Source organism: Micromys minutus, assembly GCF_963924665.1.
Source record: "Micromys minutus genome assembly, chromosome: 22".
Classification (NCBI taxonomy): Eukaryota; Metazoa; Chordata; class Mammalia; order Rodentia; family Muridae; genus Micromys; species Micromys minutus.
In genome coordinates this window covers 35172825-35191949 of record NC_137957.1, presented here as the reverse complement: position 1 = coordinate 35191949, position 19125 = coordinate 35172825, and positions in this window count along the sequence as shown.

The window sequence follows — 19125 nt, the reverse complement described above, 5'->3', positions numbered from 1 at the left end:
GTGCTCTTTGGATAGTGGTTTAGTCCCTGGGAGCTCTGGTTGTTAGTATTATTGTTCATATAGGGTTACAAACCCCTTTAGCTCCTCAAATACATTCTCTAACTCCTCCATTAGGGACCCCGTTCTCAAAGGTTGGCTGTGAGCATCCGCCTCTGTATTTGTCAGGCTGTAGCAGAACCTCTCAGGAGACAGCTATATCAGGCTCCTATGAATATGCACTTCTTAGCATCTGCAATGTTGTCTGCGTTTAGCGAGTGTATATGGGATAGATTCCCACATGGGGCAGGGGATCAGGCCAAGGGCTTTAATATCTTTATATGAGTTTTTCAGTGGACATGTATAGAATCATGAGATGCTGTTTTTTTTTTTTTTTTTTTTTTTTTTCTTTTCTTACTCTGAAATAGAAGGGTTTTCCCAAATTCTACTTTATGACTCACAGCTTAGGTTCCTGTCATCCAGAAGCCTGCTGCTCTCTAGGAAGTCTGACTAACCCCATAATACCACAAGGAAACTCACATTGGCTATGAGCAGATGCCAGAGGGTCAAATCCAAGGTCACCAGTGCCTGTCCTGTGAGCAAGGTCCTACTGAACCTTCACCCCAAATGAATGCAACCCAATGACATAAACTGACATGACAAAGGGCTGAAAGTCTCTGCCCAATCTCCTGACACACAAAATCTTCAAAATCTGCTCTTATTTTTAAGCCATTAACTGAAATGGTTGGTAACATAAAAACAGACCGTCAAACAAAGGAGATTGGACAGATGTTTGGCACCTCTGAGCTTCCTGGCCCCAAATTTACATAACTTTATATAAACCGGTCACAAATTAGCCTAGGAATGGGCATATTCTAAAAGCCTTTATAATATTGTCACATAAAATTAGAGATTGTGGCCATGAACTGTCTAAAGTTGTGAGCGTTGTATACTGAACTGGAAAACTATGCTGAATCTGAATGGTCACAATTTAGCAAGTTGTTAACATCTGGGATTCACAAGAGAAACACAATGAAACAAAACCTCCTTCCTAGTAGCAGCTCTGTAGCTGCTACTTTGCACAAGGCATCCAGCAGAAAGGTAAAGAACTCTGCAGCCAGAGGTTCCAGGAAGACAGTGCCTTCTCCCTAAATAATACACTAAAACATAAGCTCCTGTTCTGCCTCAATGTCTCCTCCAGGGCAGTCTACCGGCCTTAAAAACAAAGGAAAATAATAAATTGGTTTTTTTTTGTTTTTTTTTTTTTTTTTTTTTTTTTTTTAGACCTACACTTTTAGAATCGAATTCAGTGCCTCGTGCTTGGTTGTCAACTGAAATTTAGGTGAGGAAACAGCTAGACAGTTTCACTTAAAGCCTAAAGAAAGGGTTTGAAGATTCTAGACTACATTGATGGCTATTGGGCCCTTTCATATATGCTGGGAATTCATTAAGGGGCTGTGTATGCCAAGCCACACCACCAATTCCGAGATATTGACTCTAACTGAAATGTCTTTATTCTGGTCACACCAGCAGAGTTTCACCTCAGCAAATGTCCACTGATGCATAACACTTGTGCCTGCCCTTTAAGCCATTTATGTGTTTGCTTTAGACAGCGTGCATTCTGTGTCTGTTGATATATAACGGTGACAGGCATGGATCTAAAACAGCAGGATTAGTGGGAAAAGGAAGAAAGGAGAGAGGGAGGGAGGGAAGGAGGAAGGGAGGGAAAGAAGGTGGGAAGGGAAAAGCACTGGCTTGCATTGGAGGGCTGTCTGCTTTTTGAAGCTTCTGATTTCAAAAGTCACAGTGAGTGCTGTGGTTTTGATTATTATTGTTGCTATGTGGCCCTCACGGTTTTCAGGGCACCTCATATGTGACCACGTGTGGGACAGGCTGAATAGCACTGATTAGTGCATGAATATGACACAGAACTGTCTAGAGGTCTTTCAGGGCCCTGCACTCTCTGGGAGGGGAGTACCCTCAGGCTGGGCTGTTCAGCCTTTGGATGTGTTAACATGAAATAATGCCCCCCCCCAACCGTTCCAGTTTCCACTCGGGCAGCTTTTTCCTGGCTCCAATTCGGTGACCTAATTCTCTAATTTCCCCCCTCAGAGAACATATTTTTTTCTTAAATTATTTTTTTTTCTATGAAATCCACACCATTCCCTCCACCTCCTCTCTTTTGATTTCTTATTCAGCCTGGAAACCACCTCACCATTTGTAATTAGCCTGAATGCTGAAGGGAGGGAGAAGGGCTCCCCTTAGGAAATAGCCAGAATAAAGCAAGTCCCCTTCTAAGAGGAGGGAAGAGAAAGGCAGGCCCATGGAAGCTGATTAAATGTCCCTGCCTTTTCATCTATTGCAAAGCTCCAAACCCTGATGAGGGCTATTCTTTGCTCTACTTTGTAGGCTTAATTGACTCATACCACACAGCCTCAGCTTAGGAAACAGGACACACTCTGAGCTCCACTCTCTGGGAACAAATGTAGAGTAGGAATCCACAACTTTCAAATGTTACATTAATGACACGCTATGTTTCTAGGTGGGTCTTTCCTGGATATATATGTAAATGTGTGTGACATATAAATGGGGAGGCTCAAGGCTGGCACCAGAAGTCTTATTCACGTGACATCCACCACATGTTTTTTTCTTTTTGAGGCAAGCTCTGTTCCTGAATCCAGAGCTCACTGATATAGCTAGGCCAGCTGGCCAACGACCTCCAGAGATTGGCCTGTCTCCATAGACCCTCACCAAGACTGTAGTCACGTGCTGTGTGAGTCTATGTGGATGTTGGGGATCTAGATTTAGGTTATCCCCCTTGCATGGCAAGCACTCTAGTATTCATGCCGTCTCCTCAATCTACCAGTTAATATCATCTTGACCTAATTTTGCCACGTGTGTACTGCTTGCTGGGTCTTTTAGGATCTTACAAATATCATTTTTTATGAAAGAAACTTTAATGTTTCTTGTGTTTCCTTTTACAAATTGGGTTTCTTTAAATAATAGCATCTATGGTCCAATCTGTCCTCTGTTCAATGTTTGGATTCCGTTGTTCTAGTCAGTATGACAGGTCATGGGAAGGTAGTTATCAGCATCTCTATTTTATAGATGAAAAACTTTAAGTGTGGCATTATCATAACTCGCATAAGGGGCACAGTTACTGTTAGGCCTGAGAACAAAACCCAGGGTTCTTCACAGCCAAACTACTGTTCAGTGCTTTGGTACACTGCCAGGTTGAAGACTGTCAAGAAAAGGGAGAAGAGGAAGCCAAAGAACAGAGAAATAAAAGGAATGAGAACACTTCCCTTCTAAGTAGAGGATGTGGACACTTGGGGGTGAAAGGAGAGTAAAGGCTCAGAGCTTTCACACACAACACAGAGTACATCAGTGAGACACCTGACTACAGAAAGCACATTATATTCCATCCTTGTCCTCAAAAATGCTTATAAACAAAGCCATGCTTGAAAACTGGCTGCTGAACTTGACAATCTCTAACCACCCCCAAAGCCACACAAGTAGATACCCAGTTTACTTTAGCATAGAGTGCATCAGTCACTACAATCTTGAGATTTTCCCTCTCCCGTTGAGTAAAACACACAGTCATTTCCAATTTCCTGTCAGATAGACTTTCATTAACTTATCCTTTAATGGCTATAACATTATTATATACAAACAGGCCGCTTTCCACTGGGCACCAAGACCATTTTCTATTCCCTCCTCTATGGCTTTGCGTATTTGTCAAATACCAAAATGAACATCTCTACAACCGAATTATTAGATACTCATTTCAAAATAACCATTGACCTGAACTACTTTATCAAATTGATAATGAAGCTGTGTATCTGCCGTCTGAGTGCTTTGTTGAGTAACAGTCTCTTCAGATCAATGTCTATTAACTAAACAATCTGTTACCATTCTGAAACTGATGGTACCAGAAAACTCTACAATGAATCACGTGACTAATCTATGTGGAGAGAGAGAGAGAAAAAAAAGAAAAAGAGGATCCTGTGATTGGAGGTTCTTGGCTGAACCATTAACGAAGTTCCTTGTGTAACAACATAACAAAAGCTGAGTTTCCGGAACCATTACTGCTGAGAAGTGGCTAGTTGGTTGGTGTGAACACAATCTCTAACAGGGCCATGGGTGAAATCACTGGTGTCCATGGTCACTGGTCAATACACCCTCAGGAACCTACAGGAAATGTAATTTCATTTTACCTTTGAAGTTCATGTAAAAAAATGTTCACTTTTGTGACTCTGGCATTGAGATATTTTTGTAATTTTCCATAGCTTAAGGGCTTTTTTCATGGTGCACTAAGTATCTACCATGTTTAAATAGTATTATACCCTGTTAAATCTATGACCCACAAAATAAGAAACTCAAAAGGCATAGTAGTACAATTTTTAGGACTGGTTTTCTGAAAGGTTATTTCTCTGTAAAATAGAAATGAAGCTATATCCTTTACATAAAGAACAAGATTTTGCCTTCTTGGGACCCTTAGCTAGCAAAAATTTTTTAAAAGGGATTTAATTACTTCCACCTTATTTCCTCTGTTACATCTACTTTTGGCTTCTTTCAGGGAATATTGCTAGAACTAGCTGTGGTATCACATGCTTAAGACATCAAGGGTCATTGCCTAAAACTCATGACTTACTTTCCATGCCAAAGTTTGACAGCACCTGTATGTCAAGTCTCCCAAGAGAAACCTTCTCACACCAAGAAAATATCTCCAATAAGAGAGCTCTAGTTTTGCTTGGCCTTGGTCTTATGAAATGACTCACCAAACACTTGTACAGGCCTTTCCTCATATTGAATAAATAACATATACCTGGATGATTAAGTTCTAGTCACTAAGTGTGCTAACTAGCTGTTACTTAGAGACAGAAGAAGTGATTGCAGTTTTTGTCCTCCATAATGAAGCCGCTTTGCTTTTGAAATGAACCCTTGTAAACCCATCATTTGACTTCTGGACATAATGTCTAAAACTCAGCTTATGACTGATTCTGTTTACCAGGCACTTTAAGGATGTACTTAGCTTCAGTACTGTGCTAAAGGTACCGCTTAGTACATTATGTCTGACATACCAGTTGGGTTTTAAACTATGAAGTTTGTATTTATCTGAAATAGTGGTATCTTTGACCTCGTTTTTTAAAACATGCTTATTATTATTGGTGTTCCTGATCTTTATGGCAGTTGTATTTATTTGTAAAAATATCACTAGAGAAAGTGGGGTTCATTCGGATCACAGTTTGGAGGTGCATTCTGTGTCAGGAGGGAATGCCAGTGTGGGTGAGAGTCTGCAGCTAGGAAGCAGAGAAATGGAATATGGTGTCTTCTCCCCTTTCTCTCCTCTTTAGTCTAGAAATCCAGCGGGTGGGATGATGTCACCAATATTCAGGATGGCTCTTGTCTCCCTGAAGAAGCCATTATTGGAACACCTTTGGATACTGGCCTTGAGGTCTCTCCTGGGTAATTCCAAATCAAATTGAAATGAAGATTAACCACCGTAAGTATTATCAAGTATCTCTGGATCCCAGGAGAAGGAAAGAAATGCTTGGGTTTCCATCACCTGTACACCATACAGCCTCTGTAGATTTCCCTCTTCACTGCTCTTCAGACCACCACTGTGGGAAAAATCAGCATGGCCCCCATGCTGCCGGATCTGTGTCATGTCTTAGTCCTCAGCTTGCTCAATATGTTTGCAAAATTCCACACAGTTATCCGGTTCCTCCTTCTAAAGAAGCTTCCCGTAGTGACTGGGAGGTGACTTTTCCTTACTCACTGGACTTTATTAACTTTTTTTCTTTTTTCTTTTTCAATCTACTTAGGGTCACATCATCTGCATGCTGCCTTCCCAATCCATCACCCCTCTTCTCAGTTCTTTCTAGGAAGCCCTATGTCACCTCACAACCATAAGTGCCAATTACAGAAAGTTCTCAAATGTCTGTCTCTGTCTTTGACATCTCCAGTGAACTTTAACGCACACTTACCCAACTGTTCAGCATTTCACTGAGAAAAGCCCAAATAGCATCTCAAGATTAACATGATAAAAATAAAATAAAATAAAATTAGACTCTTGCTATCTCCTACGTTTCATCATTGGTCCTCCCTACTTTAATTAGTGGGAACCCCTCCTTCTAAATCCTTGGAGCTGCCCTTTAGTCTGTATCTCTTTTACAGTCCATTGTACCACCATGCCTTCAAATGTCTTCACAGTGTAGTGTCTTAATCCCTCCACTTTAGGACCCCAAATAGCATGTGTCACCTTTTGCCAGATCCCTCCACTTTAATCCTATCCCCTCCACGGCTGCCAGTGCCTGTCCCCAACCACAACAAGGAATAAGTTCTGTTCTTTTCGTCTCTGCTTTTCAGTGCTTCCAATCTTATTCTGAATAAAGCTCAGGTCCTTTTCATGGTTTACAGGGTTCTAGCAACTCTTACTCAATACTGCAATTTCTATCTTATCCCACACATAGTCAGAGCCCTCCAACAATGCCAGCAGATTTGCACTGATCCCACGGGCCCAGGAGGCTCCAGCTTGGGTGCTTTGTACTTCTGTTCTGTCCACCTTGACCACTTCCGTTATCCTCACATCTATTGCAGATTGAACTTGGCCTTGATTTGTATCATTGCCACTGAACCATTTCATCAAGGTGACTTTTCTTGTCTGCTTAAACAGCCCTCTGCCTCCACGTGCATCCTGTTTTCATCCTTCATCCAGAATGAGTATTTCCATTGTGCTCTTCTTCCTGCTAGAACCTAAATTCCGTTATAATAAAAAGCTTATTTTTCCGATGTTGAGTCTTTAGATCCAAGGACAGCATCTGGCACACAATAATCTTTCAGTGACTAATGAGTTTTAATTAATTAAGCAATTTGAGCTTGGAGGGGGAAAAAAACAAAACAAAACAAGAGCCTTCAAGGCAAGAGAAACAAGTATGAAAAAGGAACGCGTTTGGTCCATCTAAAATAGAAGTTGGCAAACTACAGCCTCCGGCCAAATCAAATGCAGCCTGCTACCTTGTTCTTGTAAATAACATTTTATTGAAGCCCAACCATGTTCTTTAACTTACATGTTGTCCATGATGGCCTTTGTTCTGCCACAGCAAGGCTGAACAGTGGTGACAGAGAACACATGGCTCCCAAGATTCAAATATTTACAATTAAGCTTTTTATAGAAAAGAAGTTTGACAGTTTTTGGTCTTCATGACACAATGGTAAAAAGATGGAAGACCAGATGAAGGCAAGCCGGAGGGGATGTCTATGGGTTTCAGTTTAAATACAGGCAGAAGGAGACAGATGATGGATGTTTTTAAGACAGGGGAGTCCCTGGAAGGCAGAAACTACTCTTAATATAATTTATGCATGAAAGAGCACTGTGATATTTAAGTCTGGCATTCCTGTGACAGATGCTACCAGGGCTGAGCTACAGTACCATTGTCATTTCCAGGACTGAGGCTTAAAGTAGGAGTCACACCCTGGTGAAACCATTTCCTTCCCTCCCCTGTCTCTGTCCTGGATAGCATTCTGCTGGGACATGGTCTTTCTCCTATGGTAAGCCTCCTGCAGAGTCTCCAACAGAGACCATTCTAACCTCTGGATATCTCGACAGAGACAATTCCAAAAGTCCCCAAAATAAGAGTTTGGTTCTAGGGTCACCCAGAAACTGTTCCCAACACTTTGACCTTGTTGGTCAAATTGGAGGAAGCTCATAGAACTTGAAAATATGAATCATTTCTGTGGAGGGTGATAAGAAAAATTTAAATTTTTGGTGACTTAATATCTCACCAAACTTCTCTCAGGTTCTCTCTCTGAACCATGTGGAGCATGTTTAGATTCCACTACAAGGTAAGGTTAAACACTGCCGTTCCAATTCCTCTTTCTTTCTCTGCTTGAGTTTCACAGTACAGCAATCTTTCTGTACGTTTGGTCCTTGTGATCTTGGTTCCAGTCAGTCCTCAAATAGAAGCAGGATATATTTTAAAGCTGGAAGAAAGAAGGAAGGAGGATAAGGAGGAGGAGGAGAAGTAGAAGAAGAGGAAGAGGAAGAGGAAGAAGAAGAAGAAGAAGAAGAAGAAGAAGAGGAGGAGGAGGAGGAGGAGGAGGAGGAGGAGGAGGAGGAGGAGGAGGAGGTGGAGGAAGAGGAAGAGGAAGAAGAAGAAGAAGGAGGAGGAGGAGGAGGAGAAGAAGGAGGAGGAGGAGGAGGAGGAGGAGGAGGAAGAGGAAGAGGAAGAGGAAGAAGAAGAAGAAGAAGAAGAAGAAGAAGAAGAAGAAGAAGAAGAAGAAGAAGAAGAAGAAGAAGAAGAAGAAGAAGAAGGAGAAGAAGAAGAAGAAATATGATGTTGTGAGTTTCACAAAACAGAGTAGACACCATATCCCCTTCTTCTCTCTGAGAACGCAGCAGTGAAATCTCATATGCTCCAGTGAGGCTGCGGCATTTGGTCTAAGTGAATCTATGCTCATGCTTCCTGTATGCCTATTTTCCCAGTGTAGGGACGCAGGAAACACCACTTTCCCCTTTCATTTCTTGAATCCTTCAGTCTAACGTTTCATTATTAACTACTGGCTCCAAAAATTCAAAGTGTGAGTTAACTAGAGTAGGAGAGATTATCATCTCAAGGAAGGATTGGAAGTGTCCAGAATCTTGCCGTATGCAAAATCGACAGAACTTTGATCTCTGCCATTGTTTTTAGAGCCCACGCTTTGCTCCAGCTTTTCAGAGTATCATAAGGAAGTTGCATTGTTTCTGCTGCTTGATTTAATGCTTCAGTTTTCAGGAGGAGCCTGCCCCATCGAGCTTTTTAGGAGCTATCCACTTGGGGGGTGATGAATTAATTGCAGGCTTCATTTTGTAGGAGTTGGTATCCATGATGGGGTGCTAGCTCAGTCCGTTTTAAAGTAGCAGACAGAGGTGGCTCTGATAATTACATTAGGACCGTGGATACACACTTGCCTTAGGGATTTAGAGTAGGGCTTAATCAAATCTACATTTGACATTTCACAGCCCACGCCAAGGATTTCTGCAAAGAAATAGCAGAGCACTGCCAGCTCTGCCTTAGCCTCTTCTTAAGACAGCCAACGGGCCTTGTGTTAATCTTGTTGCTGCATTGGCTGCTTTTCTGCCTTGAAATATAACACTCAGAGATTTCTGGGCCATTGCTGCTTTCAGTCCACGAAAGACAATGGTTTGTTTTGTGTTGTTTCCTCTTGTTTTGTTTTTACTTAATAGTTCTCCTGCACCAAGGCTATGCTGTGGTTTGAATATGAAATGTTCCCTGGCGTGATCTTTAGAGCCTGCCATAATTTCCCAATTAGTCAATCTGCAGCCTAAGTGGAGACTCAGATGAGCAACTGGCCTTCTGCTTGGGACAGACTTGTTGGTGTCACTTCTGTTGTGATGGAATGGTCCTCTTGAACTGTGAGCCAGAATACATCCTTTCTACATTAATTGCTAATTGCCAAGTATTTTGTGACAAAATAAAACAGAAAACAATGGAATGGAAGTGATGGTGAACAAGACTGGATACATGGAGATTCCACAGAGCCCGATCCCTACCTCCCCTGAGAGTGCACTGGCCTGTGGCTCCGAAGCAGCTGGGAGTTTTGTGTAAAACTTACTTTTGCTTTGTAGAGTTAGGCACATGTACAAAAGAGACTAAAAGACAATGTCCAACACTGAAAAATTGAAGGTGCTTTTAGGTGATCCTCAGTCTGTTTAAAATGAGAACAGAGGATCTGCCCATTTCATAGCCCAGGGTTTCTGGTTACATTTTTCTTTTTTTCCCTAATATTTATTCCAAGTGTGTGTGTGTGTGTGTGTGTGTGTGTGTGTGTGTGTGTGTGTGTGTGTGAAGTCCAGAGAAGCATCAGAGCCCCTGGACTTGGAGTTATAGGTGACTGTAAAAGTGAGGGAAGAAAACTATGATCTGGAAGAACAAGAGGCTCTCTTACCCATGACCTTCTCAGACTGTGATATAATTTTTCTTTAAAGCATATTTTGAGAAATACTGAAAAAAGTCACAAAATAGAAACAAGAAGTGGCTTAAAGGGCATAATCACCACTCCTGTCACTGAGGATTGTCAAGGCTACACCACCTCAGCCCTGTGTGGAAAGGAAAAGGAAAAAAACCCTCCAAATGAAGTTCTGGATCTTTTAGAAAGATGCTGGGGTTTCTTCAGGCCAACAATACCAGAGCGGGTCTACATCCCGTGAAGGGAGTGCAAATCTCAGCCAAAGAGAAAAGAAGGAAACAGATGAAAGATGGAGGAAGTACAGAAACAGACATGTTCAGGTTCTGTCAGACAGGGAGGTCAATAAATATAACAGCATAAAGGCTAGTCTAGAGACAGGTTGGATCTTCAAAAGTGCCTTGGAGCTGTATACAGGTGATGTGAGATCCATTTCAGTCGGAGAATAATGTGACCAAATTTGCCTTTTAGGTAGATTGGGTATCAGCGTGGCATTGGATGAAGGCCAGAAGGCAGCCATGAGCTTTATGGCTATTGTTAAGTGTGAAAATTACAGGTTTGCTGTTAGGTTCCATATACAAAGTGCTCCTTTGTTGAAAGACATTTATGTAAAGAAAGCTGAATCACCAGCCACCCAAAGAGGAGCGATCACAGAGGAGTGAGGCCTCCGGAAACTTCATGCAAATGGTGCAGCCTTCCATCCAGGCCTGCACCTGCTTCTCATCTTCACAGCCATTGGCTGGCTTTCCTTTGTATTTTGCAACTTTTTCCCATCTTCTTCCAACTTAAAATTTTTATTCCAGAGTCAGTAAAATGATTCATTCCATTTGGGAAAGGCCCTTGTGACAAAGCCTCAGAATTGAAGTCTAGTCCCAGGTCCCACATGGCAGGAAGAAAAAAACCAACCCTCTCCAAGCTGTCCTCTGTCTTCACACATGTGGCATGTACCATGATGTGTGTGTGTGTGTGTGTGTGTGTGTGTGTGTGTGTACACTCTCAGTAAATAGATAAATGTTGTCTCCAACTTCCACTCTTTTTGTACTTTCCTTTTTGTCATTGTTCATGGGTTCTCAAGAATTCCAATACAATCCCATTATTTTAATTCCCACACAATTGCCTCATTTTCTTAGTTATTTTCTGTGTGGAATTGCAAAGAAGCAAAATCTAATTGGCCTTATTCAGTTCTTCATGCAATACTCTATTGTAGGTCACTAGCCAATCTGCATTTTGGCTTTCCATGTGTTTCCACGGAGATAGAATGTTTCCACCTTGGGAAAACAGATGAGCAGAGACATTCTTTACCAAGAAGTGGCACCTAAGAAACTTAACTTGGGAAACGAAATTTAACTGATCCATGGGATGTCTCCAGATGAAACTTTGAAGTATCCATGGGACATACAACATCAACTCTTGATTTTGCACACCTATCTGACCCATGCCTAGCAATAACCAGCTCCTCCATCTCTTTACTCCTCACTAAATCATGTGACTTTCTCTGCATGCTCCATGAGCTTTTGTGGAGCTCTAACATTGTTCCAAACATTTTATGAAGTAACTACCCCTTAGTTCTTTTCAACACATAAACAAGCACACAGAAGGAGCTCAATAGGTTCAAGATATTTGCTCAAATAATTATGGAGGTAATACCACAGTAGTTAAGGAAATGAGCAGAAGAAAGAAGATGACCAAGAAAGGGCAGGCAATTAGAGTTGAGTCTTGCTGGAGAGCTATCATAAACACACACTCCAATGTAATCTCACACAGCAGACAGCACACCAACTCTATCAGTAACCAATTGAAGGATTCCATCCTTTGGGTTGGGAGTATCAAGTCAATGCTTGGCACTTTCAGTTGTCCTCACAGGGCAACCAAACATTGGAACAGAGAAAGGAATCTGACAAAGAACTGTAGGTTCTGAGAGTCACTAATCCCCTGGGTTCATGCTCAGTAAAGGCATAGGGTTATGACATCAACACCAGCTCATGTAAACTGAAGGAATGGATGAAAATCAGGTATAGTACAAAACAATACACTAGGTATCAGTTGAGAATTCATGTAATCTTACCTATTTTTGACCCTTTTGCCCAAGACAGAATGCCTGTAAATTAACTAAAACAATAGAAGAGGCACAAAGTAACATTAAATACCAATTTTACAGTAAAATGTTGAAACCCAACTAGTCACTAAGATCCTGCTCACTCTTCTTTAAATGAGTCATTATCCATTTGAAGTTTCTTCAGTAGCATTAGTGATTGCTTTCCCCTTGCTGTTGTAACCAACTTTTTCCAAACACGAGTGGAATGGATCCATACTGTATAAGGACTTTCCCTCTTTAAGAAGTATGGATGGTTTGTGCGTCTAACTGCAGCTCCTGGGAAGCAGAGGCTAGAAGGTCACACCTTTCAAGCTGGCCTGAGTCACGTAAACATATTTTGTCTTTGAGAGAAAGAGAGAGAGAGAGAAAGAGAGAGAGAGAGAGAGAGAGAGAGAGAGAGAGAGAGAGAGAGAGAGAGAGAGGAGGAGTGGAAGAAGGACAAGAAAAAGAGGAAGAGGGATAAGAGGAAAAGGAGGAGCCAATCAGGAACATGCCTTTTATTCCAACACAGACACAGGTAGATCTCTATGAGTTCAAGGCCAGTCTGATCTATGGATTCCAGGCTAACTGGAGCTACATAGTTGAATCCCATCTTAAGATGAAGATAAATGAAGAGGGAAGAGAAGAAACAGAGAGAGATTCTAAAATGTACTATAACAAAAACCAATTTCATTTGGGCAACTTGTCTAGGATCTTTGAAAAAAACCTATTATTGCTGGAGAAAGATGGCCATCCTTGATATTCTAACTCAGTTACTTGGATTATGTGACTTTTGCCCATTTCCTTGGGCGTAGCTCTCCTGGGATGGTTAACAATCTTCCTACAATGACAAGCAGGGTATGGGAGTGCATAAACTCAAATCAAATCAACTTCTAATGTTTATGAAGTAGAGTCATGGGACATGAACTAGGGTTACCAAAGGATGATAAACAAATCAAGAAAACAAATGCAAAAAGCCCCAAACAATGACCAAGAGCTCAGCCTTGCTGAAGGGTGAGGTGGCTGGAAGAGAAAACAGAAGTAAAAAATTTGGAGATTGTTTGTTCCCCCAAATAGAAGTCTGACTTTTTTTTAAAAAAAAAATTCAACTCTCTCACTCCTGCTTTGGCCATGAGAGAATGAAAGGATGCTGAAGGAGTATATATGGGACAGTCCTTAAAGCTGTCTCTTCTGTCACTGAGTAGCCCTGAGTAGGTCATTGCACAGAGCTCTGTGTTACACGAGACCCTGATTTTTTTTTTTTTACTTTATTTTAAAAAACAAAGACAAATGTACAAATTTTCAGCATTTTTTGCATAAAAGTATACAAATACATTTTTAAGGTTGTAATTAAGTATTTGTGGATACATATACATACACATATGTATATATGTAACAATAATATAGGAAAAGAGGCTATTAATTTGAGGGGATAGGAGAGAAACTAGGAGGGGCTGTAGGGAGGAAAGGGGGATGTGATACAGTTCTATTTTAATTAAAATATATTTTTGTTGTTGTTGTTGAACTTCGCACAGTCTGTGAGTTGTTTCTGGGGTGTTCAGAACTTTCTGGGGTTACTATCCCATTATCAGTGACTGCATATTATGTCTGTTCTTTTGTGACTGGGTTATCTCACTCAGGATAATATTCTCTAGATGCAACCATTTTCTTAAGAATTTCATTAAGTCATTGTTTCTGATAGCTGAGTAGTACTCCATTGTGTAAATGTACCACACTTTTTGTATCCATTCATCTACTGAAGGACATCTGGGTTCTTTCCAGCTTCTGGATAAAAGAAGACAGAAAGTGTTGCATGCAATCATTTGAAAACAGCATGCACTTTTTTCTGAGTGATATCTGACAAGCTTTAAGGGTCCCCGTCTGGGTGACCAATAAACACACTTCCTTCAGGATTTTACAAATTTAGATGCTAATATGTCTTTTTTTTTCTCCTCCTCCTCCTTTCCTTCTCCTCCTCCTCTCCGTCCTCCTTCTTCTTCTTTCCCTCTCATCTTCCTCCTCTTCCTTCTCCTCCTTCTTCTCCTCTTGCTCCTCCTCCTTATTTCCTTCTCTTCCTCCTTTTTCCTTCTTTCTTTTTCTTTTAACTAAATGGATATTTCTTTTTAGAATACCTGTGGGTTCATAGAAGAATGTAGTGGGAAGTAGAGAGTTGCAGTATATACTGCCCTTTCTCTATTCTCCATTAATAGCTTATGTCGAGCTTGGTAGCTGGTGTTAGGACAGTACAGTCTGTGGCTGTGACAGATGTGCAGTGACTTGTATGATGCCTATTGTGCTGTCATGTGTAATAATTCCCCCCCCCCATGTTCTTCTTGCTCATCTGTCTCTACCCCTGACCTCACTGACCGTTTTAACCTTCCATGGAGTTTTGTGTTTTTCAGAATGCCTTAGCCCCAGATTTCTACTGAGAGAAAAGTACAGATCTTGTCTACAAACAATACAGAGGTTACATGTGTGCCTTTTCATGTTGGCTGCCTTCATTTTTAATATAAATCTCAAGTTTCTTGTATATCTTTGTATAGCTTAATAGCTCATTAGTGCTGAAAAATACTGTTGCCATAATGTGTTTAATATTTTGCATTTACCTACTAAGGGGTCACTTTCCTCTTTTTTTTTTTTTATTAGATACTCTGTATTTACATTTGAGATGTTATCCCTTTACCCCACCCAGCTCTCATACCCCCCTCCCCCTTCATTTGCCTTCACAAATGTGCACTCCCTCCTAATCACCTCTCCACCCCATTGCCTTGGCATTCCCCTACATTGGGAAAACATGCCCTCTCTGGAACAAAAGCCTCTTCTCACATTGATGCCAGACACTGCTATCTTCAGCTACATATGAAACTGGATCAGTAGGTCTCTCAATATATGCACAAAGGTTGGTGTTTTACTCCATGGCAGTTTTGGAGGGTTTGGTTGGTTGATAATGTTATCTTCCCATGAGGTAGCAACCCCTTTCAGTTCCTTAGGTCCTTTTATTAGCAACCTCATTGGGGTCCCCGAGTTCAGACAGATGGTTAGCTGCAAGCATGCTCAGCTCTATCTATATGACTCTAACACAGTCCCTGAGGAGGCATCTCTGTCTGGTTCCTGCCAGTAAGTACTTTTTGGGATCAGCTATAGTTCTGGGGTTTGGTGACTGCATATGTGGTAGATCTCCAGGTGAGGCAGCTTCTGAGTGATCTTTTCTTCAATCCCTGTTCCTCTATTTGACCTTGCATTTCCTTCTATGAGAGTTTTGTTCTCTTTTCTAAGAAGGACTGAGGTATCCCCATTTCGGCCTTCCTTCTTTTTGCGGGTCATATATCTGTGAATTGTTTTTTGAGTATCTGGTATTCAGAGCTTTCTGGGGCTAGTATCCGCTTATCAGTGAGTGCATACCATGCATATTCTTTTGTGACTGGGCTACCTCACTCAGGATGATAGTCTGTAGTTCCATCCATTTGCCTACAAATTTCATAAAGTCATTGTTTCTAATAGCTGAGTAGTACTCCGTTGTGTAAATGTACCACACTTTCTGTATCCATTCATCTGTTAATGGACATCTGGGTTTTGTCCAGCTTCTGGCTATTATAAATAAGGCTGCTATAAACATGGTGGAGCATGTGTCCTTGTTATATGTTGGAGCATCTTTGGAGTACATATTCCAGGAGTGGAATAGCTGGGTTTTCAGGTAGTACTATGTCCAATTTTCTGAGGAACTGCCAGACTGATTTCCAGAGTGGTTGTGCCATCTTACAACCCCACCAGCAGATGATAATATCTCTTAACTTGAATCTCTCTGTACTGTCCTTGTTATTTGTTTTTGTCCTTGCCAAACATTCAGTCCATGTAGTAGTACTTCCATGGCTTGGCAGCTGTGCTATGTCTCTTTGGAGAATTAAAGTGAGGGGACAATTTAGCATCATGGGTAACTGGGAGAGCCTAAGAACTTGCAAATCCAGAGATGGAAGACAAGCTCTGCCACTATTTTGCTTTGTAACAAGGGACAAGGCTTTACTACCCGTTTCCTCATGGCTAAAATCCAAGAGTAACATGTTTGTTTTTCTTTTCTGAACTATAGTTCCACTCTGTGATCCACACTGGCCTCCAATTTGGTCATCCTCCTGCCTTACAGGCCTGTACCCATGCCTTCTTCATCTGGGTGTTATCTGTGAGTTGTTCAAATTAGCACCAATAGCAATTACAACAAAACTTGGTTCATGATAATCTGAAATACAAATGATGTCCGAGATTTTTCTCTTTTCCAGAATGTTGGGCATATTACAATTCATGACCTTGCTAAGAATATAATTCTAGACTCTCCCTACAGTGCAGACAGTCCTGCCTGAAAATATCTGCTCAAATTCCCACTGTAACTCACAGCTTCTAAGAACTACGTTTTGCAGCCACATATGTGGATCACACAACTGAAGATGAGAATTAGGAAAAATATTGACAACAATGAAGTATTTATGAATAGTCCACAAACACAAAAAATCACTTCAAAATCAAATGTATCATTAAACTGGGTGTTTCTGTCGGTCCTTATTCATGTCACATAGCATGACTTTAAGAAGCCTTGGTTTTGAATCTATAAGAAGCACACTTTTTAATGTGCCTGCCCTTTCACTGTGTTACACCAGGGAATAGTGTCTGAAACCTCACATTCAAGACTATTATATAAGTTGCAATATTTTTACAGTACATTTGATAGAAACATGATGGTTTAATAATGGGGGGAAAAGGGGAGGGTATTTTTCTACCATTCTTCCTCAGCTCAGAAGTACTGAATTTGTGCATTTGGATCATATTGTAATTGAATGTTTGATTTTAAAAATGTTTGTTTGAAAAATTCTATCACTTGCAAGAGAAAGCAAACACAAAGTCCAACTCGCTAGCCAAGAAGCTCTTTGCAATTGATACCTACTTAGAAAAGAAAAACCAGTTTTGTCCAATGGAGAAACCACATTCCAGGCCAGGCTCTGTGCTCAGGAGTAGCTGGCCAACAAAAAACAGAATCTACTTCTTGTATATGTGTTGTTTGTTTTGTTTTTTAGTTTGCTTGTCTGCTTTGATATTTTTAATTTTTGTTGTGTGCATTTTTGCTTGTTTTGATTTTTGTTTTACTTTTAGAAAGAGAGAAGAGAGGCTCTCTGCTCCTTTCTGTTGCAGAGACAGCTACATCTTCCTATGCAGTGTCAGCCTCATCCGTTAGACATGATGGTAGAGGTGAGAGTAAATGGATTTGGCCATATTGGGCACCTGGTTACCAGGGCTACTCTCACATCTGCATCTGGCAAAGTGGAAATTGTGGCCATCAATGACTCCTTTGTTGACCTCAACTACAACGGTCTACATGTTCAAGGATGACTCTATTCATGGCAAATTTAACAGCACAGTCAAGGCTGAGAATGGGAAGCTTGTCATCAACAGGAAGGCCTTCACCATCTTCTAGGAGCAAGATCCTGCTAACATCAAATGGGGTGATGCTGGTGCTGATTATGTTGTGGCTTCTAATGCCATCTTTACCACCATGGAGAAGGCCAGAGTTCACTTGAAGGGTAGAGCCAAAAGGGTCATCATCTCTGCCCCTTCTGCCGATGACCCCATGTTTGTGATGGTGTGAATCACAAGAAGTATGACAACATGCTCAACGTTTTCAGCAATGCTTCCTACACAACCAACTGCCTAGCACCCTGGTCAAGGTCATCCATGACAACTTTGGCTTTGTGGAAGGGCTCATGAGCACAGCCCATGTCATCAGTGCCACTCAGAAGACTGGGAATGGCTCTTTTAGAAAGCTGTGGTATGATGGCCATGAGGCTGCCCAGAATTTATTCCTGGCATCCATGGGTGCTGCCAAAGCTGTGGGCAAAGTCATCCTAGAGCTGAACAGGAAGCTCACTGGCATGGCCTTCCATGTTCCTATCCCCAATGTAAACATTGTGGATCTGACATGCCGCCTGGAGAAACCTGCCAAGTATGATGACATCAAGAAGGTGGTGAAACAGGGATCTCAGGGCCCACTAATGGGCATCCTGGGCTACACACAGGAACAGGTTGTCTTCTGTGACTTCAACAGCAACTCCCAGTCTCCAACTCTGTAAATTCATTTCCTGGTATGAAAACGGCTGCAGCAACCAGGTGGTGGACCTCATGGTCTCCAGGGAGTAAGAAACCCTGGATCACCCACCCAAGAGAGGCCCTTGGTTGCTAGGAGTACCTGCTCCAACTCAGTCCTCAACACTGAGCATCTCTTTCACAGTTCCCATCCAAGACCCCACAATAACAGGAGGGTCCTAGGGAGCCCTACTCTCTTTATACATCAAAGTTTGCTGGACCCACCAAAAGAAGAGAGAGAGAGAGAGAGAGAGAGAGAGAGAGAGAGAGAGAGAGAGAGAGAGAGAGAAAGAGAAAGAGAGAGAGAGAGAATGAGAACATTCAGTTGAGTGAGTACAGAGGTGGGGAAGACTTTGGAGGGGTTGGGGTAGGGAAGAATATGATAAAAATACATTGCATGAAAAATATTTAAAATAATAATTTTGAAAATTGCCATTTTAGTTGCTGAGCAGAGTTTTAGAGAAAAATAAATAAATCTATTCTAGTTTAGGATTGGGAATTTTCAACGTTTTCTGGAAAGTTCTTAAGCATACTTCTGCCGTCCTGTACTGTGATTTTTAAAAAGTGCCAGTCTCAACACTGATGAATATAAGATAGAAATATTAATCAATTCTGACAAACAGTGGAGCTGCACTAGTTCTAACTGTATCAAATATTCAGCTACAATTGAATTCTTGTGTAAAATTATCCATCTCATTAGTGTACAGATTTGCTTTCATCTTTGAGAAACATTAAGATTATATGCATACTAAAAATTTACTTTAAAACAAATATTTTTATAATTTATTATTAGCACATGCTTGATTTATATGCCTATTTTATGTGTCTATATACGTGGAGTCATGTAAAAGTTTCTCAGGTAAAGGTCTAAAGCGTTAGGTCATGGGTTAAGAGTACCTACCATTACTACCTTCCATTTCTAAAGGATTCAACATCCTGTCTGGCCTCAGAGGGCACTGGGTATACATATGTCACACAGACAT